The sequence below is a fragment of the Cavia porcellus genome, unplaced genomic scaffold, assembly GCF_034190915.1.
Source record: "Cavia porcellus strain 051 isolate PalLab524CR breed Dunkin Hartley unplaced genomic scaffold, mCavPor4.1 scaffold_21, whole genome shotgun sequence".
NCBI classification, from domain to species: Eukaryota; Metazoa; Chordata; class Mammalia; order Rodentia; family Caviidae; genus Cavia; species Cavia porcellus.
Genome location: NW_026947504.1, coordinates 9,002,382 through 9,028,320, shown reverse-complemented (window position 1 = coordinate 9,028,320; position 25,939 = coordinate 9,002,382). Strand labels below are relative to the sequence as shown.

Sequence of the window (25,939 nt, the reverse complement as noted above, 5' to 3'; positions counted from 1 at the left end):
CTTCTGCCTCCTATGTGCCAAGGTCACTGACATCCCTTTTCTTCAGGTGCTAATGACTTCCAAGTCTGAGGGAATATTGATATTCATGTAGTTCTATTATATTTTAGTACCTTTTGTCCACCTTAAATCTTTCTTACTCTTCTTTCTAGGGTGTTAACTTGCTTTTTTAATGTGAGAACTTTCAAAGATATGGAGCAGTGTTCAGGAGAGGGAAAGAGTTTTGTTAGTCTTAGCATTTGCTAGTTAAGTAGTTACTTAAGTCTTCTCTTTCAGGTACTTATGTGACAGCTTTAGTATCTCTTTCTGCGGACCACATTGGATTGTAACTTACATCTTGCTTGCTTTTGACCCCTTCCCCCAGTATTCTGACTGTACTCCACAAGTTTGGTGAGAAAACTGGATAAAGTGATGGCAACAGCAAGAAAATGTTTTGTGACTTAGAGTGTTGGGATTCGGAGCATACTTAATCAGAAATAAAATAGTGACTCATCTTTCCCCACTATTTCTAGCAAGACCAGGTGCTCCTGGACTCCTTTCCAGTGACATACAGGCTGTCAGTAACTGCCTGTTTTTATCTGGTGAACACCTTTCTTTTCACAAATACAGGGTTAATATTGGTGACATCCCCTTCCCTTTGGTGACTAAAGCTACATTTTTCCCTATTTCTTTAGGGTCAGAATTGACCCTTTTAGTTAGGAGCTTTTCTTCTAAAACTTTTGTTCTGCGGGTTATGTCCCTTCTGTTTGTGTATCTTTTGGGTTTTGTTTCCATGGGGACTGTTTGACTTTCTTCACCCACATTCTAGTTACTTCTGCTGATTTGTAGTGATCTTCATGACTTGTTAATAGTTTTTAAATCTTTAGTACCATAGATTTTTATGCATATTTTTTATTTTATCGTGACACTTGTGAGTTTCACAAATTTGTGAAATCTGTTTAAGTGTGTGGTGCTGTAAGGTGAGAAACCAGAGGGAACTCATGTCTTTGCACCTGTTTTTTGGCAGGTCACGTGGTCTTATATACGCTGAATGGATTTGGCTCAGAGTTGTTCATATTTACTTTAAAGAAGGTGGCATTGAATCAAGTTCTTATTTTTCTAAGGCATTGTTGGTCTTAACCCCTACCCTGCTGAATTTTTAAAATTAGGTATTGTAGTATTGAGAATTGCATTAGCACCTACGGAATTGGAAGGTTTCCAGGAAAGAAGTTAATGCTTAACCCCTTATTTCCCAAGTATAATCTACCTCAAGGCATCAGAATTTCTTTTTTTATCATTGCTCTTTTTATTACTCTGGAAATGAGAGATGAGGAGCACTGCAATCCACTTTTCTTTGTGTGTCTGTGTATGTATATGTGGTGGGTGGAGTGGGTGAGATTGCTAGTGTGCTTTTGTTACCCGTGGCTTAGTTTTTTGAACTGCAGGCTAAAACCAAACTCAAAGCTCTTTCGCCTCCTCCACCTTTTCTTAAGTGTGTGTCCTCTGGAACTCCATTAGGAATACATTTTATAAAACTGTACCTTTTGGACTAAGTGTACTCAAAGATTGTTTGCACTTGAGGGGTTACAGTCCCTTTAGCTGCTGCTGCATACTTTTCTGGCTTTATGCAAGTTCTTAAAACAGATCAACTGATAAGAATGCAGAGGTCCTAAATTACTGAAGATTGTTAGAGATACTGACTTGAGTGAGGGAAGCCAGACTGCTTAGTAATCCCTCTTGATTTTTCATGAGTCTGTCTTCTCTTGGATCATGAGCATATTGCTTCTTTACCATTATTCCCATTCCTTTAGGATTCCTTTTATATGAAAGAAAATAAAATTTCGAACTATTTTTGACTTTTCAGTAGTGGTGAATATAGATATCAACTAGATTGATTTCCGAAATATATTTAAGTGGATCAAATACAGCCAGGATGTTAGGAGGCTACAGAGTATCCCTGCATTTAATAGGCTGCATACTTCTCATGTTATTGAGAAATAGACACATCCCAGGAGAATGTTGCTTCTTCATTCAGCTAGGAATATAAGTTTGTAAAACACGAATTTTAGTATACAAATTAAAACATGATTTTTAAAAATCTTATTTTAGAGCCTGTGTTGAATTATGTTGCAGTTTTATACTTTTCTAAAAGCAAAGTAATAATGGGAGTTTAACTGTAATTACAGACTTCTGACCAAAGGTAAATGATGCTGTGCAGAATTGTAAGGAGATAATAGGAAATGTAGAGAATATGAAAAAAGTAGAGTTTTCATGCGGATTCCTGCTTGTCTCTTCTTCAAGAAGATGGGTGTGTATGTGTGTGACTGTGTGACTGTGTGACTGTGTGTGACTGGGCCTTGCTCTGTACTGTGTGTTACTGGGTCTTGCCCTGTAGTACAGGCTGGCCTTGAACTCACTACTTAACTCAGGTGGCTTTGAATTCATAATGAGCCACAGCTTCCACCTCTCACATGGCAGCATTACAGTCATGAGCCACACCTGGCTCAGAAGACATTAACTTTTATCTAAAAGGTGGCAAAAACTGAGAACTATGCAGAGATTTATACAATTGAATTATTTTGGGAAAGATAATAGCCACAGGGATTAGTTTGAAAAGTATTGGGGGATCCAAAGAATGTTTTTGAGATGTTTGAGATGATAAAATGGTATTTAAAAAATTCCTGCCCTGTTGCCTTGTGTTTAGGTTCACTGGGTATTATTACATATACTTGTCTCAAAAGAAAATTCTTGGGGCCGGGGATGTGGCTCAGTGGTAGAATTCTTGCCTTGCCTGCACAAGGCCCTGGGTTTGATCTCCTGCACCAACAAAACAAAACAAAAACAAAAAAACATTCTTTCTCAAAAAAGACAGAGTTGAGGAAATGACTTATAATTGGGAGAGTTGGTAAATATTGGAGTACTTTTTGCACTTTGTTTTTTTTTGGTACTGGAGATTGAACTCAGGATCTCATGCTTGCCAAGCAGGCACTTATGCTGCTGAACTAAACCCCCAGCCCTGAGTACTTTAAAAAAAAAGAAAAGAAAAAGAGCTGAAAAGCTGAGTGTGGTGGTATACCTGTAAACCCAGAAAGCTGAGGCAGGAGGATTACAAATTTGAATCCATCTCAGGCAATTTATAGAGATCCTGTCCCAGAAATAAGAAATAAAACAAGGACTAGAAGCTGAGGCTGTGGCACTTGTCTAGCACATGAGTTGTTGAATTCGGTCACCAGTAGTGCATGCATACACACATAAGTAAATATATAATAAGGACTAGGGATGTAGCTCAGTGAGAAACCCTGGGTTTAATCCTCAGTAGTAAAAATAAAAAATCCGAAAGTTTTATGACCTGTGGATTATGTGCATGTTTGCTTAAAAAGCAAAGAAAATAGTAATAAAAGGGGAATTATTTAATTTTTTTGATGAACACACAGGTCAGAATAAACTAATTTTATATCTCATAAGCCAGAATTACTTTTTGTTATCCCTGACGATCTTTGAGGTACTTTTCAAATGAATTGCCAAGTTTTCCTTGGGCAGTGTTACCTCTTCACTAGAATATAATAGAGGCTTAAAAGTTAAACTCATATGATATAGAATAGATTAAAAATCACACATTTAAGGTGGCAAGATCTTGTCCAAATAACAAAGACAAAAATTATGTTTATTAATAAAACAAGATACACAGGGCATTAAAGAGTTTGAGTAAGTGATCTTTTCTCTCATTTTATGTCTTTGTAACTGAAGTATTTATAAATTATATAGACCATTCTGGTTTTGAAAGTAACTTTGTATTAAGGTTTTTTTTTTTTTTTGAACTTTCTGTTTTCAGTTACTTTTGTTTGAAAACAGTAGGAAAAAGTAGACTTCTTGCTGCCTATAAAGAAGCAGCATTAGAAGCCCAGGTGATGATGCATGTTTATAATAGCAGTTACTAACGAGGCTGAGGCAAGATTGAAGTTAAAAAAAAAAAAGATTGAAAGTTCAAAGCCAGCTTGAGCAATTTAGTGAGAAGCTGTCTTAAAACAAAAAATTAGAAAAGGTTGGCTGTAGTTGAGTGTAGAGGTTTTGTGTTTAATCCCAGTGTGTGTGGGGGGGGGGCGAAGAAGTGAGATGAGGATGATACAGCATTGGTTGTTTACCCCTAGATAGGGTTAGCAGAGACAGAACCATAATCCTTTTGCCTCACTGACTGTGTCTCTGTTTTTATTTCTTACCTGCTGCAGTAGGTGTTGGCTTGGGCATAGCCAGGCTTTTTTGTGGAATCTAGCAATCAGAAGCTATTGATCCTACAATTTCTTTTTTTTTTTTTTTTTTTTTGAGACAGGGTCATACTATGCAGTTCAGTCTGGCCTTGAGTTCACTTTGTAGCCCTGGCTGGTCTCGAACTCTCAACAATCCTCCTGCCTCAGCCTCCTGAGTGCTGGGATTACAGGTGTGCACCACTACGCCTGTTTTAACACTACAGTTTCTTAAAACCTCAAAGCAAAAATTGAAAAGTAAAGATTTCATCATTGAATATTCTTCTTGTCTTAACTTTTTGTCATTGTTTGAACAATCACAGGTTTGTTTTTTGAGACATCAAAAATTGAATCCAGGATCTTCACATTGAGCTACATTCCCAGACCTTTTTTTTCCCCCCAGTACTGAGAATCAAACTCAGGACCTCATCTTGCCAGACAGACGCTTACACCATCAAGCTAAATCCCCAGCCCCTCAGACCTTTTTTAAAAAAAAATTTTTTTTTTTTTTTTTTGAGACGGGTTTTACTAAATTGCTAAGAGCCTAGGGTCAGAAGTATGATCCTCCTGTCTCAGCCTCCCAGAGTGCTGGGATTATAGGCATGCATTTAGGTGTGTTGGTTTACATCTGGCCACAAAGATGTTTTAGAATCAAGGAACTTTTTTTTTTTTTTTTGGTTTTTTTGAGACAGGATCTCACTGTGTAGTGCTGGCTGGTCTTGAACTCGCTTTGTAGCCCAAGCTGGTGAACTTGCAACTTAAGGCTCTTGAATGCTGAGATTATAGGCATGTGCCACTATACCTAGCAGTGAACTTTTTAAAGGAAATACTATAAAAGAAATACTGAAGGAAAGGTTAAATATTAGACTAAAATATTTTAATGAGCTAACTATTGACTACAGGATAAATGGGTGCATTGTTGTTCTGTCAACTTTGAGATTCTTCCATTCATAATTAAAACATGCTGTGAATGATATCCTTAAAATTTTAGAGCTTGAAGAAACTTTGAGTGCTATGAAGTCCACACACCCACTCAGTGTAGCAGTCATTTCTTACAGTTGTAGGTTGCAACATTAAGAATACAAACATTAAGAAGTTAGGTGGAAATTGAATAAAGGAAGAGAATCAGAAATTTTTGATTCTGCATTTCTTTATATAAGTTTTAGGATTTGAGGAGTAGCAGAAAGGGATTTTATGAGAGGAAATAGGTATGCTAGAAACTAAGACTATGAGGGGAAAAATTGAACAAACGAGTTCTTTGTTGCTTGACTCTGTGAAAAGTCATTTTGCCCTTTAAATATGGCTTATATTTCTTTCTTCAAGGAAGGGAACAGCTGGATTTGGTGGCACACACCTGTACTACCAGCAGTTGGGGACTGAGGCAGGAAGACCATTAGTTTGAGGCCAGTCTAGACTAATGGTGAGTTCAAGGCCGACCTGAACTACACAGTACAACACTATCTCACAAAAAGAAGGGTGAAAGAAGAGACAGGAATAAAAAGAGAATAAGCATAATATAATTAAATTAAAGGAAATACATTGGGGGTTGGGAGAATAACGCAGTGATAGAGTCCTTGCCCTGTGGAGGTTCCAGCACCCCAAAACCAAACACACACATGACATTCTTCTATAGATGCATTCTTAGATGGAAAATGGGACTGTTTAATCCTTGGTGGTACTTATAGTGATCTTTAGGCAACTGCTGTCTGGACATTTTATTAGTGTAGCAAATACAGGTAGAGTATATATATGCTGTATGAGGTTATTTTTCTGAATTTCTGATTCTGTGACTTATTTCCTATGTTACAGTGCCATGTGAGGGCATATTATTTTTAAAAAGATTTGACATACTTTCAGGATCTTACCAAGGCTGATTTACAAACCTTCTGTGATCTGAGGGTCACCAGAAAACTGAGGAGTGTATATTGGTAATTGACCTTACATCTCAGATGTGTATGCCCCTCTCCACTTAATATCCTAACTGTAGGGCAAGTAAAGTACCCTCACTTCCCAGTTTTTACAGTTTCATCAATGTCTGATTAGAGTACTTTTTTAAAGTGCACAATTTGCAAAATCATAACTGTAGTTAAGATAATGAATATGTCTATCACCCTTAAAACGTTTCTCTTAACCTTTTGTAATCTCTCCCTCACACTCCTCTGTCCTTCCCTTCCTCCCTGTTCAATTCCCAGGTAAGCACTGATTTGCTTAACTGCAGTTTTTTTTTTAATAGTACTAGAGATTGAAGGTAGAGCCTTTGCATTGAGCTATATCCTTAGCCATTTTTTTTTTTCTGTTCTATTATGAGACAGTTTCACTAAGTTGCTAGGTTGCCCGGGCAAGGCTTGAACTTTCAATCCTCCTGTTTCAGTCTCCCAGAGTTCTAGGATTCCAGGTATGCCATAGTTTGTTCCTTTTTTATTGTTGAGTAACATTACTTTGTATGGATTTATCACACTTTTTTATTTGTTTACTTGTTGTTAGACATTTAGATTGTTTCCACTTTTTTGGACATTTTTATAGTGCACATTTATTTGTAAGTTTTTGGTTAGACATGTCTTCATTTTTCTAGGATAAATATGGAATGGAATGATTGGTTCTCATATTAGATATCTGTTTAATTTTTAAATAAATTGCCAAATTGTTTTCCAAAATGGTTGTGCTATTTTGCATTCCTGTCAGCAATTACAGTGTAAGAAGTCTAGCTCCTTGTCAATGCTTTCTTTGATTAGTCTTAAATTTTAGCCATAGTGTTATGTAGTGATATCTCATTTTGGCTTTTACTTGTAAATCTCTAATGATTTTGCGCATCTTTTATTGTCCTTGTTTTTTGTTTTTGTCTTTGGTTTTTTTTTAAATCTTTCTTGAAGCATCTATTCAAGAATTTTGTCGATTAAATTTTTTCTTACAAGCTGAATAATACAGATTTTTGTTGGATATGTGTTGTGTTGTTTTGCAAGTTTTTTTATTCCTCCTCTGCCTTAACTCTTTCTTTCTTTTTATGGTATTGAGAATTGAACCCAAGGCCTTCACAGTGTACCACATCCCCAACCCTATTATGGGTCTTTATTTTTTTAAACTTTGTATCTTAAGGCAGGATCTTACGCCGCCTGCCCTCAAATGTATGATCCTCCTGTTTCAGCCTACAGTAGGACTGGGATGCAGGTATGTACTACAATGCCTGGCTCCATTTCACTTTAACTATATTTTGGGGCGGGGTGTATAGCTCAGTAGCACAGTGCTTGCCTGGCAAGTGCAAGATTCTGAGTTTGATTCCTGATACCAACTAACAACAATGTATTTTGAAAGCGCTGAAGTGTTTAGTTTTGATCAAGTCCATAGTTTTTCATTTTTGCTTTTTATGTCATAGCTTAAAAATCTTTGCCCAAATTACAGTCCCTAGATTTTGTTTGCTTCTAAAGTTTTTATAGATTTAGCTCTTAAATTTGCTTGTTTTTCATTGGTCATATGTGAGTTATTTTTCACATGTTCACTTCAGAGTATAAACTTTTTCTTGTAGATAAGACAAAACATTCTAATACTGTAAGGCTTAGGGACTTTTGAGATTTCATTTATCCTGGAAGCATCTTTTTCAGGTTAGGTAGTGATAGCCAGGCATAGTGGTGCATGCTTGTAATTCCAGCACTCAGGAGGCTGAGGCAGGAGAATCATTGCAAGTTGGAGACCAGCTTGGGCTACAAAGCGAGCTCAAGTCCATCCTAACCTGCATAGCAAGATTCTGTCTCTAAAAGACAACAAAACAAAACAAACACAAAAAAATCATGTAGCAGTCTTTTTTTGAGACAGAGACGCCCAATGTAATGGAGGCTGGCCTTGCTTACTTGTATATCCCAGGTTGGCCTTGAACTCATTGTGATCCTCCTACCTCAGCCTCCCAAGTGCTGTGATTACCAGCATGCACTACCATGCTTGGCTAACAGTCTTCCTACCTTATTAATGAATGTTCCGCACCTTATGTATAAGGAAGATTAATTCCTGTAAAGATAAGAATTAATAACAACAATCACAGTAATAATTGCAGCTGTTTATTGCTTGCTTACTATATCCCAAAGCTAAAAAGCTTTAGATTCAGTTTTTCATTCATGTTTACACTGACCTTATAAAATGGGCACTATTATTATTATTTCAGTTTAATAGATGATTAAGTTAGAGCTAAGCTTAAGCAACCTACTTGAAGACATAAAACCAGCAAATGGCAGAGCCAGGATTCAAACCTAGTAGAGATTAAAAAGTCAAACATTTATTCATCACATTGTAATGACAGTTTACATGAGTCCACTTTTTGTGGCTGTGGTATAAAAGACTATTCACTCCTAGGAATTTCTTAGAAAATGTAGGTGGTATCTTTTGAAGTCTTTTTGTCATCTATAGTCTATTAGAACTGTATTCTCCTAGAGTTCCATTGGCAAGGAAGTACTAAAGTGGGTTTCGATGGGTGAGGTACATTGGCTAAATACCTAAGTGGTTTTTGCATTTAGTAATTTAGATTTTCAAGCTATTGGAAGACTCAATTAAATCTTTCTTATCTTAGGCTTCAAAAGGTAGCTATTACAGTACATGCAAAACCTATCTTTCCCCTGGCTCATGAATTATTAAGCAGTTGTGTAAGTTATTATTTTTTTAAAGCACCTTGTCTCCTTTGTAAGCAAAACAGCTTTAATAGCGTCACCTGTTCAGTAGTTGTAGTTGTTAAATTGCTGAGAGCAGCAAGTGGTGGTGACACAGGGAGAAGGAAGTTTTGTGGCAAACATCTGTATAGTTAGTCTTTTTATGTTTTGTATTTGCATTTGGTATTTTTAAAGACCTCTGTGGCCCCAAAATTCCATCAAAACAATTGCAAAAAAGCTTATAATTCCAGGGTTTCTCCTGAGTCTGGGGACTGCCACAATTTGTTCTTTAGACCTGGAGTTATTTGCCTGTAGTTAATAATTAAGACATTGCCATAGAGATCTAAGTACCTGGGAGTAGCATTTTCTGTGTTTCTGGTGTTGGACTAGGAAATAGTTTGGCTTGTTAGCCTGAGTTTTCATGGATCTATGCTGGATCCAAAGTCTGATCAAGAAGTCATGTGGTTTTCATATCAAGTTCAATCCTTGCCTTTCTTTTTTTTTTTTTTTTTTTTTGTTTTTTGTTTTTTTGTTTTTTTTTTTGAGACGGAGTCTTGCTATGCAGTTCAGGCTGGCCTTGAGCTCACTTTGTAGCCCAGGCTGGTCTCGAACTCGCAATGATCCTCCCACCTCAGCCCCCCCCCCCCAAGTGCTGGGATTACAGACGTGAGCCACCACGCCCGGCAATCCTTGCCTTTCTTAAAAGAGTGTAATCTGAGCTGTGTCTATATAGGTAGAAAAAGCTCTAAAGCCTTGAGCATAAACTTTAAATGGTATAGAAATTCAGAGATGTGAGGGAATTAAATGTAAAGATTATTGGATTGAGAGTCAGAAAACCGAATTTTCAGAATCTTAGAATACTGAAGGTGAAAAACACTCTAAAATTACTTACTAAACTTTTTTATTTATTTATTTACTTATTTATTTATGAAACTGGGTCTTGCTATGTAGTCCAGGCCAGCTTTGAACTCACTCTGTAGCCCAGGCTGGCCTTGAACTCACTGTGATCTTTGTGCCTCAGTCTTTCATGTGTTAGAATTACAGGTGTGAGCTGCCACACTTGGCAATGCCATTATTTTTACAGATTAAAAACTATTAGCATAGAAGCAGGCATAGTGACATATACCTGTAACGCCAGCACTCAGGGGCCTGAGACAAGAGGGTTCAAGTTTAAGGCCAACCTGGGCTATCTAGCAAAATTCTATATCAGCCCCCACCCCCCAAAAGTTAGTCTAGCAAGTGATTAGGCCAAGAACTAGATCCTTATCTCTTACTCCTGCATTATTTCCATGTATTGATGCTTAGTCGTGATTTTACTACTTACTAGTTTATGTGAACTTTGAGCAAGTCACTTTACTTTTTCTTTTTTTTCTCCAGTGCAAGAGTTTGAACCCAAAACTTTAAGTGTGCTAGAAGAGTGGACTACTTCTGAGCTACATGCCATGCCCAAGTCATTTCATGTTTTGTGGCCTTTAACTTTCTTGTAAAATTAGAGTGTTATTGTGAGTTGTTTCCAAGGTTTTACTAGTGTCTCAATTTTTTTTTGTTACTGGGGATCAAACTCATGGCCGCACGCTTGCAAGGCAGGTGCTTATACCACTGAGCTAAAATCCTTGGCCCTGATGTCTCACATTTTGTAAAGAATCCAGATAGAATTGTGGGCAGTGTTAATTAGCTTCATAGAAGATGGGGCAGATATGGTTGGTCCTGGAAGGAAAGCCATGGGTTGGCAGCATAGAGAGGGAAGGGATTTTGTGAGGTGGGGAGAAGGGCAAACAGAGGCTTAGGTATAATGTGTGCAAGTAGTAAGGAAAAATGATCTGATTGCAGCAGTCCCAAGATTAGAGGGAAACAAATCATTTAAGAAAGATAAAGCTACTGCAAGAGATTGTTTTACCCCTAGCAAGAGCTTTTGGGTTTTCTTTCTGTAAAAACCTGTAGAAAACAAAACTGATAATTAGAACTTTGTGACACATGATGCATGTTAATGCCAGTTTTGGGCCATGTGATGTGTGATGGTGACAGTGAATAAGTCAGGATTACCTAAGAAAATGAGTAATGGGAAGATGAGTGTTACAGAAAGTCATCTCTGCTATCAAGATGGAGTGTTAGAGTTAAACTTGTGTGATTTTCAGTCTTTATCAATGCTGTACTTCCAATATTTTCAGATTTTAAGAGATTAATCTAGATTTTAAGATTTTTTTTTTTTTTAATTGGGGATTGAACTCACATGCGCTTGCAAGGCAGGCACTTATTGCCACTGAGTTAAATCCCTGGTCCTTAATCTAGATTTTAAAGGTTTGACTTTTCAATGGGGTCTTAAGATGTATAACCAAATTGTAGGCACAGGTAGATAATGCCATTGTGGAAACAACCTAAATTTGTCTTTGGCCCTATTTGTCCTAAATGTTCTCAGTACAGTGCAGTTTGGCTTTTGATTGCATGCTTATTTGAAGTGTTCTTTAGACATTCCTGAAGGCAAAGGTATATATTTATATCTTGTTTTGAGGGCTTATCTACTTTCTGGCTTGTAAAGTTCCTAAGAGCAATGGTAGTGTTCAGCTCATGTTAGCAGTATCCTTTTATATAATTTAGTTTCAGTGCTAGCCTTGGAAACCTTGTGATTATTTTCAAGGCTCTCTATTTCTATAGTCTAATTTGGGAGATTGACAGTTTTGAAAATATTAGTCCTCTCTCACCAAGCTAACTATGAAGTAGAGAGAACTGCTAAATATAACTATCCCAGCCATAAGAGTTCCATGTGAAAAAAGATTATTAATATATCTATGGAGACAGTGTCTTATAGTTTCATATTGTGTTTAATGAGGGAACATGTTTGAAGAATTAAAAATCTTTGCATTATTTTACATAGTACAAGGCTGTCAACTTTTACTATTATAAATGCAAACAGGACTTACCCAGTGCTCCAGAGGTTAACATATATTTAAAATTAATAATGGCTAAGTCTCCATGTTACTTGGATCAGTTAGTATTACAGTCTTTCATGGCTATAGAAAAGTTTATGTACGATTATTATAAAGAGGACATGGTTGGATCTTCATGTCCTTGGAATGCTGTATGTTTCTCCACCAAAAAAAAGGTCATCAGGAGTATACCTTTTTTTTGTTGTTGAACATATAATATACCAATCTTTAGCTTCAACTTGTTAATTTGGCCACAGAAGCAAATAGTTTTGAACTATTCTAAAATTACTTCATCTTGCATGGGGCCTACAGAGATATTTTTAGTTTTGTTAGTTTTTGTGAGAGATGTGTATCAGTGCTCCCAAGGCTTAGAGGTCTCTAGTGATTTCTTGGTTCTTGTATTTTTAAAAAGTAGGAGTTGAGCCTAGTTGGCAGCTCTTTACATCCGCCAGGGCTTGTTCGTTGCTTAGTTCTAGGCCCATGGGTGACGTCTGTTTCCTGTGATTGAAACCACAAGAAGAAGTGGTGAGAAACCACTGTAGGATACGCATTATCATGCAAGCAGCAGAGGTGGTGAACCCTGAAAAGGAACAGCAGTAACTAAGTGCAGTCCTTATGGTGATATGAAATTATTTTAAAAAAATTTTTTTGATGTTTTGAGAGTATACCAGGGTAGTCCAGGGTACCCTTGAACTTTTTGTGTAGCCTAGGCTCACCTTGAATATGTGATCTTCCTGCCTCAGCCTCCCAAGTACTGGGATTACAGGCATGTTCCACTGTGCCTTGCTCTCAGAAATGACTTGACCCAGCTTCCTGTTATAATGTGGAAGACACAGAGAGCTAGTGGTATTAGATTGCTAAAAGTCATATAATTAGGTCAACTAGGTTTTAGACTCCACTTTTAGACTGTATTCATTGTTCTTCCTCATATTGTGTTGTTATTTCTAAATTTTGTAACTGTGCCTGCCAGCATGTTTCTGTAAAGATAAGAAGGTGGTGGCCCCTGCCTGTAATCCTGGCACTCAGGAGGCTGAGGCAGGAGTATAGCCACAAATTTGAGGCCAGTCTAGTAGGCTACATAGTGAGTTCAAGGCTTGCCTGAACTACATAGCAAGACTCTATCTCATAAAACAAAACAAAACCAAGGAGTGAGGGGAGATAGTACTACTAGAGAAGAAAAAAATATGGGTGCATATTTTGAGTACGGAATAGAATGTTACTTTTATATACTGTGCTAATGATTTTCTTAACAAACATTTATACATTTTCAAAACAGTATCCGAGCTACAAAGTGAGTTTAAGGCCAGCCTAAACGGCATAGCAAGATCCTATCTCAAAAAGACAAAACAATATCCAGGAACCATAATTTTCTATTTTTTGTTTTTATTTCATATAGTATTTGAATAATTAGCCCTTGCCTCTTTGCACAAAATTTTAAACATTATATAGCTTACACATATGTTCTGCTTTTTTTTTGTACTAGAGATTGAACCTAGGGTCTAGCCTTTTTTTTTTTTAAATTTTGAAATTACTCTTGGTAAGTTACTAACACACTGAGCTCAAACTTGCAGTCCTCCTGCCTCAGCCTCCCAAAGTATCCTACCTGTCTTCTTTAAAAATTATGCCAGAAATATTTTCCGGTTTTGTAATCTTTGAAAATTACTTTTATTTGAAATGGAAGTGTAGTTTTTACTATAAAAATTAGTTTTTCTAAGAAAATGTAGATGTATATAAAAAGTAATTTATTGTATAAAAATTGAAGTTATTTTTGAATAATTGAAACCAAACAGAAAAATACTTGATACATGGAAATCTTTTTGGAGGCTAAGTACCATAGTGTGAAATTCTGTGTATATTGTTCATCATAGGGAATTTGTACTAGTACATAGTTTATCTGGCTTCCTCTTCTTTTTCCATTTCCTTCCCCTCCCTTCAGCCCCTCTTCTAGTGTTGCACGCCTGTAATCCCAGCATTTGGGAGGCTGAGGTAGGAGGATCACTTGCAGTACATAGTTCAAGACCAGTCCATACCACTTTGTGAGATCTTGTCTCAGAAACCAAAAGAAATAAAAATAAAATCTGTTTCGCATTTGTACAAGGCCAGAAAAATTGTGGATTCATAGGAACAAGTCTAGCTTTTGGAATAGCACTATAATTTTTGGATTAGTGTTATCAGTACACTATCATTATTTCTCGATATGCAGGAATGATGTGAGGGTACAAAAAAGAGATGTAGCAATCGTTTAGAAATGAAGTTGGGTAGTGGGATTTGAAACAAGCACATACTCGATGCCTGTGTGTAGGAGAGATAGTGACTGCAGAAACTTCCTGTCTGCTAGGCCTTGGGTGTGTCACATACATGCTTACCCTTGAGGAAGAAGAGATGTCTTGCTGCTCATATCATAATATGGGAGGAGAAAACAGTTGCTACGGTAATTGAGAAACAGCATTCCTGAGTCACTGAGTGTTTCTAAATGGACAACACCCCTTTTTTAAAGGAGTATCACAGTCAGCACAGGCAGTATGGAGGGAGGCCCACTAAGAAAATGAGGAAGACAGCATTAGTATGTAGAGCTCAAGAAATAGGTTAACATTATTTTGTTTTGTAAATGTATATTTAACAGTTTTATCAGAAACCTGTGATAGTTGAAAGAAAGGAAACTTTGCTTACTCTTTTTTTTTCCACTTTGCTTACTGTTCGCTTACCAAATGACAGGATATACATGCTGAGCTTTTGCTTCTTTCCCAGCAGCAAAGAAGATGGACATGTCTGCCTAGTACTTGAGATAGAAAAACAGAATTTCCAGATGCTGAGCACTTTCTTTATTGGCAACTTGTTTTCTCAACCTGTCAGCGCCTTATAGTGCAAGTGTCAAGCCGTCTGCCTAGTAGAAGGGCTGAGTTTCCACCCGGATTCTACCTGTTAGGTACTACTAGACTAGTGAGCCGGAGCGGGGTGTGTGTGTGTGTGTGTGTGTGTGTGTGTGTGTGTTCCATCTTGCTTATAAGCTGTCAGCTACCTCATATGCAGGCTAGCCAGTTCGGGGACTTTAAGGTGAGCTGATGAGCTATCAGCAAAAAGTTATTTTTCCTTTTCCCTCAGACTTGCTTTTTTGGACCACCATTCTTGGTCATTTTGTGTCTCTTTTATACTTCCTTTCCTCTGAGTTACCCTTTTAATTTCTTTTTTTAGGTATGTGTCTATATAATCCCTGTTTAGACTGTAGGCACAAATAAGTAATGATTTCAAAATCTGGTTTGTTATTCTGTAAGTGGTAGATAAGTGATTCATTTGCCAACCTTGTTGGGCCATTTCTTGAAAATGGAAGAGAAAATTCAAATATTCTTTTAAAGTTAGCCATTGTTTGCTTCTTTCTTGTTCTAATCAACTTCTTTGTGAGGAGTGGGAATTATTGAAGAGGGGCTATGAGCCAGTTTCAGTGGGTCCAACATACATTAGCTTTTACACAGCGCTTCAGGTTCACATCATTATTTTATTCATCACACCAGTGCTGTGAAATAATATAGTCTTAAAGATAGGAAGGTTGAAACTGTTGTAGATTAAAAAAAGCTTACTGTGCTTTAGTGGAAATGTGGTAAACTGTGTGGTAAAGCTAGGTTAGGACTAATTTATAATTGAATTCGAGTCCATGTTGTAACCCTAGTTGCCTCATTTATTATCTTAAGGAACTGAATATTGGTCCTGTGATAGAACAGAAAAGTGAGTCAGAGCTGGACCCTGATCTCTGTGTGTGCGTCTCTGAATGTTGTAGCAGAGGCTTTGTATGTTTTTCCTAGGTAGATACATTAGAATTTGAAAGGAAGTTGTTGGCTGCAGTGTGACACTTCAAATTTGTCCATAGGTAGCCTTTGTCATTACTGAGGCCTTACTCCTTTTCAGAAGAGATAGATGACCTTCCCTTTCCCCAGTGACATGCTGTCCCATAATTGAATATTTTCTTTCTTTTGTTTTGTTTTGCTTTGAGATAGGGTCTCACTATGTAGTTCAGGATGGTCTTGAATCACTGTTTGATATAAGGGTGGCCTTGAATTTGCAGTGATCTTCCTGCCTCAGCCTGCTAAATGCAGGCATGTGGCACCATGCCTGGCTGAATATTTTCAAGAATAACTCATAAATATGTTCAGTGGGCCGAAGCACCAAGCAGTGTCTTCTGGTTTCATTCTTTAGGGAAAGACATTACTCTTAAAGTTTTGTTCTATTGTTTACTGTCCCTAACAATTGTACTGTTCCATCATAGACCTGATTTGAAACTTTTCTCACCTTGCTCAATTTGAATAGTAATGAATGTATGAATGTACTGTGCTTAACATGATGCTTCTAAACTTGCACTGATGTTAATTTTTAAAGTAATTATTAAAGTTTGGGACATATCAAATGAACCAAACATGTCTTTTGTCTTTTATAACTTACTGTGTGGTTCATAAAAACAGTTACAATACTGTTTTAAGCAGGATTTGATATAAAATATTTGGTTGGCCTACATGAGTCTTCTACATCTTTTTTTGTCTTTTGGTACTAGGAATCGAACTCAGGACCTTGTGCTTGCCAACCAGGTTGCTGTGCCACTGACCTACACCCACAGCCCTAGTTCTTTTGACTGCAGCTAATGGTAAAATTGTACCATAGACAAGAAATTGATCTTTTCTTACGCCGTGTTGTTGGAGTGCAGCATCACCTAGTTTAGTCTTCAGGTATATATTTTACAAAATCGTTTCTGTAGTGAGGGTAATGCAATCTCTTTTACAGAAGGAGCAGTCAACACTATTGTATATAGGCTCTCAGTGGTCTTAAAAGGTGTGTGTCTGATTTTGTTGTTGTTGTTTTTAAATAAAGCCTGAAGAACTGTTTATTAAAAAGCATACTTGTACTGTTATATGTAGGATGGCAGAAATAAAGATTGATTCATGATATTTTTCCTTTAGGCCAAGATCTAGACGAATTCCAGATTTCAGCAATTCACTTAATGTATGAGTTTTGTTGCTGTGCAACAAATCACCTCAAATTTAACAGCTTAAAACAAAACACGTTTATTAGCTTACAGTTCAGTTGATCAGAAGTCCAGCATGGACAGTATGGTTGGGTTCTCAAGAGTATCAAAGGGCTGACATCAAGATGTGAACTGAGCCTTATTCTCACATGGTGGCTCTGGGGAAAAAATTGCTTCCAAGCTCATTCATGAAACTTAAGTCCCTGTTACTTTGCTGGCTGTCAGCTGGAGACTATTCTAGATACCTTGAGTCTTCCTTTTAGCCTTTTTTGGCCCCTTCCATCTTTAAGCCTGGAGTAGCATGCTGAATACATGTCTCTGACCTCTGGATTTAGAGGGCTCACATGATTGGGTTCATCCTACTTGGATAATCTTCCTTTCTTAAAAGTCATTTTGCCTTAGTAACATAACCTGATCACAGTCCTGGCAGTTATACAGTGTACATCAGCTGGGAGTCTTAGGGGATATGTTGGACTTCTACCTATCACACTTAATACATCTCTCACTTTGAATTAGCCCATGAACAGGGGTGGATTCAGAAAAAAGAGAGGTAGTAAGTGAATTGCATTGTGATTATAGGTATTATGAGAAAACCTATAAATCCCAGGATCCTAGGCCTACTAGAATCATCACAGGGTATTGGGGCAAAGTGGAGTTCAACTGTGCTATTGCGGTGGTAGTTCACTTAGTGAAGAACTCAGATGTAATTGTAGTTGTTTGGCATAAGTTAGGCTAAACTAAATCTTTAGAAAGTACTGAGATCCAAAGCTGTGGGTTTATATTTCTCCTTTGCTAGCAGCATGCTTTAGCTATACTGGTGAAGCTTGGTGGTAGGAATTGGTTTGTAATATATTCTTGTTTTCAAAGTAATGTTTAGTTATATTCTCTTACTAGATCGCTGCTAAAGAACACTATGTAATTACCTTTTGCTTGGCTACATGAGCATGCATGCCAAGAGATCATATGTAATTGCCCTTTTTCTGATTAGAGCAGAAAGTTAAAAATTTTCAGAGAACAAGCGGAGATAAATCAGTTCCAAGGGTATGAGTTTATTATATAGGTACAATTCTATTACTGGGGAAACACTGAGAAACTGTGTCTTTAAGACTGCCAAGTTTCATCCCATTTGCTTGCTTTTTAAAAGCAAAAGTATTAATACATAAAACCACTGCCAGAACAACAGATTCAGTTATGGAAAACAACTACAAAAGTTCATTTGTATATATTATGATAATAACTGATCAGGGTGTGTTTCAAACTCGCTAAGTTATTTAATTAGTTTGGCTTCGTAGAACATAGCTTGGGATTCTTCAACTTTTTTTTATTGTTTCTTACAAGCTATAAATTCTCTAGGAAGTTTTTAATTTCCAGTAGATAAAACCAAAAGATTTATCTTACCACATATTACATTAGGATGTGGTAACTGAATAAAAAACTGAATTAACTCTCTGGAAGAAGAATAAGAGGATAGCTTTTCATTTTTATGTTGATTGATGGTTAGTGCAGAGCTATACCCTACCAAGTGTATTTGTACTTAATGCTGTCACTTTTGCTACAGTGTATCTTTGAGCAGTTTGTGTTGATTTAAGTAAGATTTGATAAAACTGAGAGTCTCTGCTGGAGATTTAGCTCAGCGGCATAAGTGCCTGCCTTGCAAGCAGGCAGTCGTGAGTTCGATCCCCGGTACCGATAAAAAGGAAAAAAGACAAAAAAAAAAACAACTGAGAGTCTCTTAAGGGAAAAGCTCTTAACAAATGTAATTCTATTAAGTTAATAACTTTTAGACATTTATCTACTAATCCAATAAGTTAAAAGTCCTATAGAATAAATGTGCTTTTATTGATAATTATTTGTATATAAATGAAAAATTATAAAAATTGACAACCACAAATTTAGACTGTAACAAGAAGGGCAATAATACTGCTGCTGTAAGGCGGAGGAATAAAACTGAATACTATCTTTGAGTCATAGACTGTCTTTAGAGTATGTGAGAAAGACAAGAGCCCTTTCTGAGGGAGGATATCAGTGGGCCAAATCATGAGCGAATCCTACGATACAGCACTCATCACAGATGACCATCTGGCAAGATCGCAGTTAATGCCAACTATAGGTATCCAGCAAAAGTTTGTTTGAGGGAAGAGTGCATTTTATTCTATTTCTTGGCTCACCTTGGCCAACTTCTGGCTCTTCTGAATAAATCAAAACAGAGAAATTCTGTAAGTGGAATGAGTGTCGTTGATAATCCAGGCAGTAAAACGAGAAAAGAGGAGAAACTCATAATGTGGTTCAGAGAAGCCAAGAACCTGTATCAGGTTCTCTAGGGGTGGCAGTTTAAGGAACTATAACAAAAGCAGATCCTGATGATCATAATCTTCAAGGATCTGGTCCAGGTCTCTTTGTTCCATTTGTTTATTTTTGTTCATTCATTCATTTATTTATGGTGCTGAGAATGGGTCTCAGCACCTCTAGCACGCTAATAAGGACAGACACTAACTTGTAGCTGGTTGCTTTCTGTGCCTGTCACAGAACAGTCATCCTGGAATCTTTATAAATAGAGATTTCTTTTACCTGTTGGGTCTCCTATTATATTTCATGTTTCTCACTTTCTTGATTTGTTCCTTCATTTTGATGAAGCATTCCTGGAGTACATGGGATACATTTTTTTAAAAGCTTAAATGTCTGAAATGTCTAGTCACATTTGATTGCTAGTCTTAATTGGATGTAGAATTGTAGGTTTGATTTTTTTTTTTTTAAAGACCACATTTTGTTTTCAACCAGCCATTGGTGTTACAGTTAAGAAATCCAGAGCTGCTCTGATTCTTTTGTATATGACTTGTTTTCTTCCTTTTATAGAATTTTATAGGATATTCTTTGTATTCCCAATGTTTTGAAATTTTACTGGTAGGCCTTTGTGTAACCTGTTTTTATCCTTGGTCTTTAGTACTGAGAAATTTGGTTTATTTCCCTGATAACTTGCTCTTCTTTGTTCTATTTTCTCTTATTGTTTTGATTCTGGGCTTCCCAAACTGGTCTTTTAGGTTTTTTTTTTTTTCTCTCTCTTATTTTCTGTCTCTGTGTTTGCTGTACTTTTGGGGGGATTTCCTCAGTTCTCATTTTGTAGCCCTTTAAGTTTTGTTTCCATATTTTCAAATTCTAAAGATTCTTTTTCCTCTGAGTATTTCTCTTATAGATTTAATGATTTTTAAAAAAATTATATTTTCTTTGTATTGTTTTATACAGTAAATTGTATATATAAGTTTATATAGTAAGTTGTTTTGGCTTTTTGAGTCAGGGTCTCCCTATGCAGTTGAGGATAGCCTTGAACTCACTTTGTAGCCCAGGCTGGTCTTGAGCTTGCAGCAATCATCCTGCCTCAGCCTCCTGAGTGTTGAGATTGTTAGGATTACAGACATGCACCACCACAAGTTTAAATTGCTTTTTCTTACGTTAGAGTATCTGGTAATCTTGGATTATTTCTTTATGGTGAATGAAGAGCTAAACAGGAGATTGAAAACTGGTTGGATATGTACAATTGGTTAGTTGTGTACTTTATTTTAGAACAGCACCATCTAAGCTTTTCCATATACTCTGCCCCTATACAGGCATAGCTCCTCAGCCCATCAACATCTACCACTATGTGACACATCTGTTACAGCTGAAGAAGCTGTATTGAATTATCACAATCACCCAGAGTCCATAGTTTCCACTAGGATTACTGTTGATTTTGAACATTCTATGGATTTGTACAAATATATCTATTATTATTATGATTATTATTGTGTTTTTGAGACAGAGTCTCACTGTGCAGTTCAGGCTAGCCTTGAGCTCACTTTGTAGCCCAGGCTGATCTTGAACTCACAGCAGTTGCCCTGCCTCAGCCTCCCATGTGGGGGATTACAGACCTGTGCCATCATTATATTATACAGAGTATTTTCATTGCCCCAAAGGGTCCTCTGTATTCTGTCTGTTCACCCCTTCCACATTCCCCCTGCAACCAACTGATCTTTATATTGTCTCCATAGTGTCATCTTCTAGAATGTCATACAGTTGGGATCATAAATTTGTAATTTTTTCAGACTGGCTTCTTTTCACTTAATAATATGCATTTAAGATTTCTCCATGTCTTTTCATGATTTGATAGTTCATTTTTTTTAGCACCAAATAATATTCCATTGTCTTTTATGTACCACAGTTTGTCCATTTGCCTATTAAGGAAATACATCAGTTGCTTCCAAGTTTTGGCAGTTATGAATATATAAAACTGCTATAAATGTGTGCAGGTTTTTGTATAGACATGTTTTAAAGTTTCAGATAAATACTAAAAGCTTGATTGATGGGTGGCATATTTAGTTTTATAAGAATCTGCCAAACTCGCTTCCCCACAGTGGCTCTACTGTTTCGCATTCCCATCAGCCGTGAGAATTCTTGTTCAGCATCTTTTCCAGCATTTGATGTCATTAGTGTTGTCGATTTTGACCATTATGATAGGTTTGTAATGGTATTGCATTGTTTTAATTTGCATTTCTTTCTTTTTTTTTAACTTTTTATCGGTACCAGGGATCGAACTCACGACCGCCTGCTTGCAAGGCAGGTGCTTATTATGCCGCTGAGCTAAATCCCCAGCCCCTTAATTTGCATTTCCTTGATGACGTATGATGTAAAACATCATTTCATGTACTTTTGTCATCTGTGTTTCTTTTTTTGGTGTCTGTTAAGGTAATTGTCCCTTTTTCTGTTCCATTTTTTTAAATTGGATTTTACTGTTGGATTTTTTTTTTAATTTTTAAAAAAATTTTATTTAAGGAGAAAAAGGAAAAAAAACAGAAAAAGGTTACAAGTTATACAGAATTTCAGAAAAAATAAACAGTAGGAAATCACTAGTTAATAGATTACATATAATCTTAGAAATAGTTGTTCAAGTTACAAAATTAAAGCATATAAAGTGGACTTTCAAACAGTGAGACTGCAAACAGTTCTGTTCAATGATCCAACAAAACTCAGTAATATGGTTATCTATCTTATACACTTAAATATACATGCACTTATATCCTTTAGTTTACTGTTAGATTTTAAGAGTTTTTTTGCGGGGGGCATATTTTGGATAGTAGTCCTTTGTTAGATGTGTTTCTGAGAATATTTCTTCCCAGAGTAATGGTTTGTTTTCTCATTGTCTTGCAATTGCCTTCACAGAGCAGTACTTTTAAATGTTTTCTATCAAAGAGACAGATGTCCCAGTGGCTTTAGTGAAAAACCAACTTGATAACAACTTGTTTGAAGTAAGGTTTTAGAGAAAGTGAGCGATTAATTTAAAACATTTTTTTCCCTGCTCCTCCTCCCTGCCATCCCTCTATATTTTTAAAATAGGTGCAGGGCACCTACAAAGTTCTAGGCGCCAGAATAGTTACAAGTCATTAAGTATTGTCCTTGCTGACTAGTTTTACCTTTAATGTTAATATTTGTTATTATGTGGGATACTAGTTTTTGAAGTGCATAATGCCTATTTTATTATTTAAATTGAATTAAAACCAGGGTTACTGAAACTTCAGTAGTCTTACAGTTTTCAAATATGGTCATAAACTAACTCTCTCTATGTATATAATATAAAATAACTGTCACAATAAATCAGCACTGTCACAGGAAGATTTTTAAGACTCACATAAAATTATATTTATATAACATTGTTATAATTACAAACAAAATATTTAAAATTTGTATGTAGCATAAGTTCTAAAGACTAAAAAATCAAGTATTTTATGTTAATTTTTATTTTGATTTTTTTTTTGAGAGAGGGTTTTGTTATGTGGTTCAGACTGATCTGGAACTCACTATGTAGCCCAAGCTGGCCTTGCACTCATGACCATCCTCCTACCTCAGCCTCCTAGGGGCTGGGATTACAGGTGTACACCATCACTCCTGGCATGTTAATAAGATACTGAAAGATTTGTCTTCCCATAAATTTGACACAGATTCATAATTACATAAAGAATGTATATCTGGGTTTGGTGGCACATTCCTATAACCCCACCACTTTGGGAGCCTGAGCCAGGAGGGCAGTAAGTTTGAGTACAGCCTGGGCAACTTACTGACCCTACTTCAAAACTTAAAAAAAAAAAAAAAAATACCAAGGACTGGAGATACAACTCAGTGAGAAGACTGTAGATTCAACCCTCAGTATCATAAGGAAAAAAAAAGAAAAAGAATGCGTAAATCTTACACACTAGATAATTCATCTTTGAAAATAATTGTGAAACTGAACATACTCATTTGATGTCTCTAGTTTTTAAATCATTCTTTCAATAAAAACAGCCTTTAATATAAATGTTTTCATTAAACTATAACACCGATGCAGCAAGTATTAAGCATGTATTTGCTTGCTTCATGTGTTGTATTAGTAAAAGTCTATATTTTCCTCTTAGTTACTATTGGAGAGAAGGTATCAGTAAGAGATATCAAAAAATGATTATTATTTCTCATTTTAAAAACGTCCCTTACATTCTACTTCTAAAGCAGTGTATTAAGGCAATGAAGACGAAAAAAGTTTTTTTTATAAAGTATAAAGCCTAGTAATTCATCTTTGGTTTAGAAGCCATTGCACATATTCTTATACTTTAATAGATAGTGTATTAGTGGTGTGCATTTGAATAATTATTTGGCAATATTTGTCATTACTGTAAAGTTGGTCTGTGAAATGGAAATGGTGAAGTGCAGAATGATGTGACAGCATTCATTGGCTGCCCTGTGCATCAGAGAACATTGCAGTATTCTTTTTAAAAATTAGGTCCAGTTTATCATTTCTTTCATGGATCCTGTTTTTAGTGCTGTGTTTAAAAAAAAAAAAAAAAAAAAGACTCATCGCTATACCCAAAGTCTCGTAGGTTTCTCCTGTGTTATCTTCTAAGAATGTGAGTTTTGGACTTTACAGATGGTCCATTTTGAGTTAATTTTGTGAAGGGTGTGCATAAATTCATTTCCTTTTAAATATATGACTGTCCAGTTTCCTAGCACCAGTTGTTGTAAAGACTATCTCTGTTCTACTGTATTGCCTTTGCTTCTTTGTCAAAGATCAGTTACCTGTATGTGGGTCTGTCTGGGCTCTATTCTGTTCCGTTGATCTTTTTGTTGTTTTGCTGGTATCAGGTTATCTTGATTACTGTAGCTTTACAGTTAGTATTAAAAATACTGCTTTTACATTGTAACCATTTTTGGTAAGTATGTAGTAGCCATTTTTTTGTTGTTTTTGTTGGGACTGAACCCAGGAACTTTAACATGTTTAGGTAAGCACTGTACCACTAAGCTTCAGCCCCAGCCCTTGTAGTAATTCTTAAGGTCCTATCGTACCAGTGCTCCAACTTCATTTTTCTTCTTCAATATCGTGTTGAGTGTGATGAGTCTTTTGCCTTTACAGTTTTCGATCTCCACAAAATAATCTTTCTGAGATTTTAGTTGAGACTATAATTGTAGATCAAGCTAGGAAAAACTAACGTCTTGACATAATTGAGTCTTCTTGTCCATTGAATATGAAGCTAGTTACTTGATTTTGTTCAGCAAATTTATATATAATTTTAGATCTTGTACATATTTCATTAGATTTATACCTAACTATTTCATTTTGGGAATACAGAATTAATGGTTATGTTAAGTTTTTGTCACTGTGACAAAAACTTTTGCTCATGATTTCTGAGATACCTGAATCAGTCCCTGGTCAGTTGGCTCCATTGCTTCTGGGCCCCTAGTGAGGCAAAATCATCTGTGCAGACGGGCATGGTAGGACAGAGCTGCTGACCTCATGCCAGCTAGAAAGCCGAGGAGGAAAGAGCCAGCAAGAAGGGACGCGGGATAAGATGCAGTCCTCAAAGTCGTGCCTCTGTGACCTATTTGAAAGGAATGATTGATTTTTGTATGTTATCCTCATGTCCCGCATCTTTTATATAACTGCTTATTCTAGTTTTTATGTTTCTGTCATATTTTCTACATAGACAATTATGTCATCCGTAAGCAAAGATAATTTTGTTTTCAATCTCTATGTCTATTTCCTTTTCTTAGTTCATTAGCTAGAAAAATTAAAAAGGAGTAGTCAGAGTGAACATCTTTATTACAGCATTGGGTAGGACAGGGAATTTGAGTTGGGAACCAAACCTAGCTGTGGAGTTTTGGTTTTTCGTTTTTTTGTTTGTAAATATTTATGAAGTTAGACAGATTCTCTATTCCCAGTCTAGATGCTAAATTTTTGTAATACTTGATCTGTAGTTTCCATAATGTCTACCAATGCAGAAGTAGATTCACATACTTAAGGTGTTCTTGACATACTTAAATTTAACACTAATGATAAAATACTAGTTTTTAAGCCAGGCATGGTGTGGTGCATGCCTGTAATACCAGAACTTGGGAGCTAAGACAGGAGGATAACTGTGAGTTTGAGGCCAGCCCAGGCTACAAAGTTAGTTCAAAGTCATTGTGAATTGTATAGTGAAGCCCTGTTTCAAAAATGACCGGCGCAGCCCCAATGAAACAGGAGAGGCTCTTGTGGGCAACAGTTAACTGCTGCTTTATTCACGCGGGCTCTGGTTTATATATTTGGCTGTGACCAATCACAGGTTGCCACGAGGAAGCAGGGCGGGAATGGGACGCAGGCTCTGGCTACTATATCCAGCTGTGGCCAATCAGGAGTTGCCACAGAGTAGGAGTGAGCACGAAGTGCCCACGGGTTGGCTAATTTAAAGAGGGACGTAGCGCATTGCGGAAGCTGGCGTGGTCCTTAGTCCCGGGTGGGGTATGGTATGTTGAGCGCCTGCGCCCAACACAAAAAGACCAAAACAATTAGTTTTTAAATTAAAAACGTCAGGGCCAGGAATTTAGTGCAGCGGCACAAGCACTTGCCTGGAAGACGCAAAGTCTTGAGTTTGAGCCCCAGAACCAAAAAATTTAAAAAATAAATAGTTAAAATTACATCTCTTTCTCACGTGCACTAATCATATTAAAAGTGTTCAGTAGTTACATATGGCTAGTGGCTACCATATTGAACAGTTGAGTTAGAATGATCTACTTAGACTATGTAGTGTTGAGTCATTTTTTAATTCCCTAGAGAAGATTCTTCCAACCTTTTTGTCACAAGACTAGTGCCAGAGTCTGAGACACTGGAGGGGGAAGTACTAGATGTTTCAG

The 25,939-nt window shown here is 36.7% G+C and overlaps 1 protein-coding gene across 3 annotated transcripts in view; it reads left to right on the top strand.

The window, feature by feature from the left end:
• LOC100724692 (protein diaphanous homolog 1) overlaps window positions 1–25,939 on the top strand; it is a 57,936-nt gene that overhangs the window by 1,562 nt on the left and 30,435 nt on the right. The window lies entirely within an intron of this gene.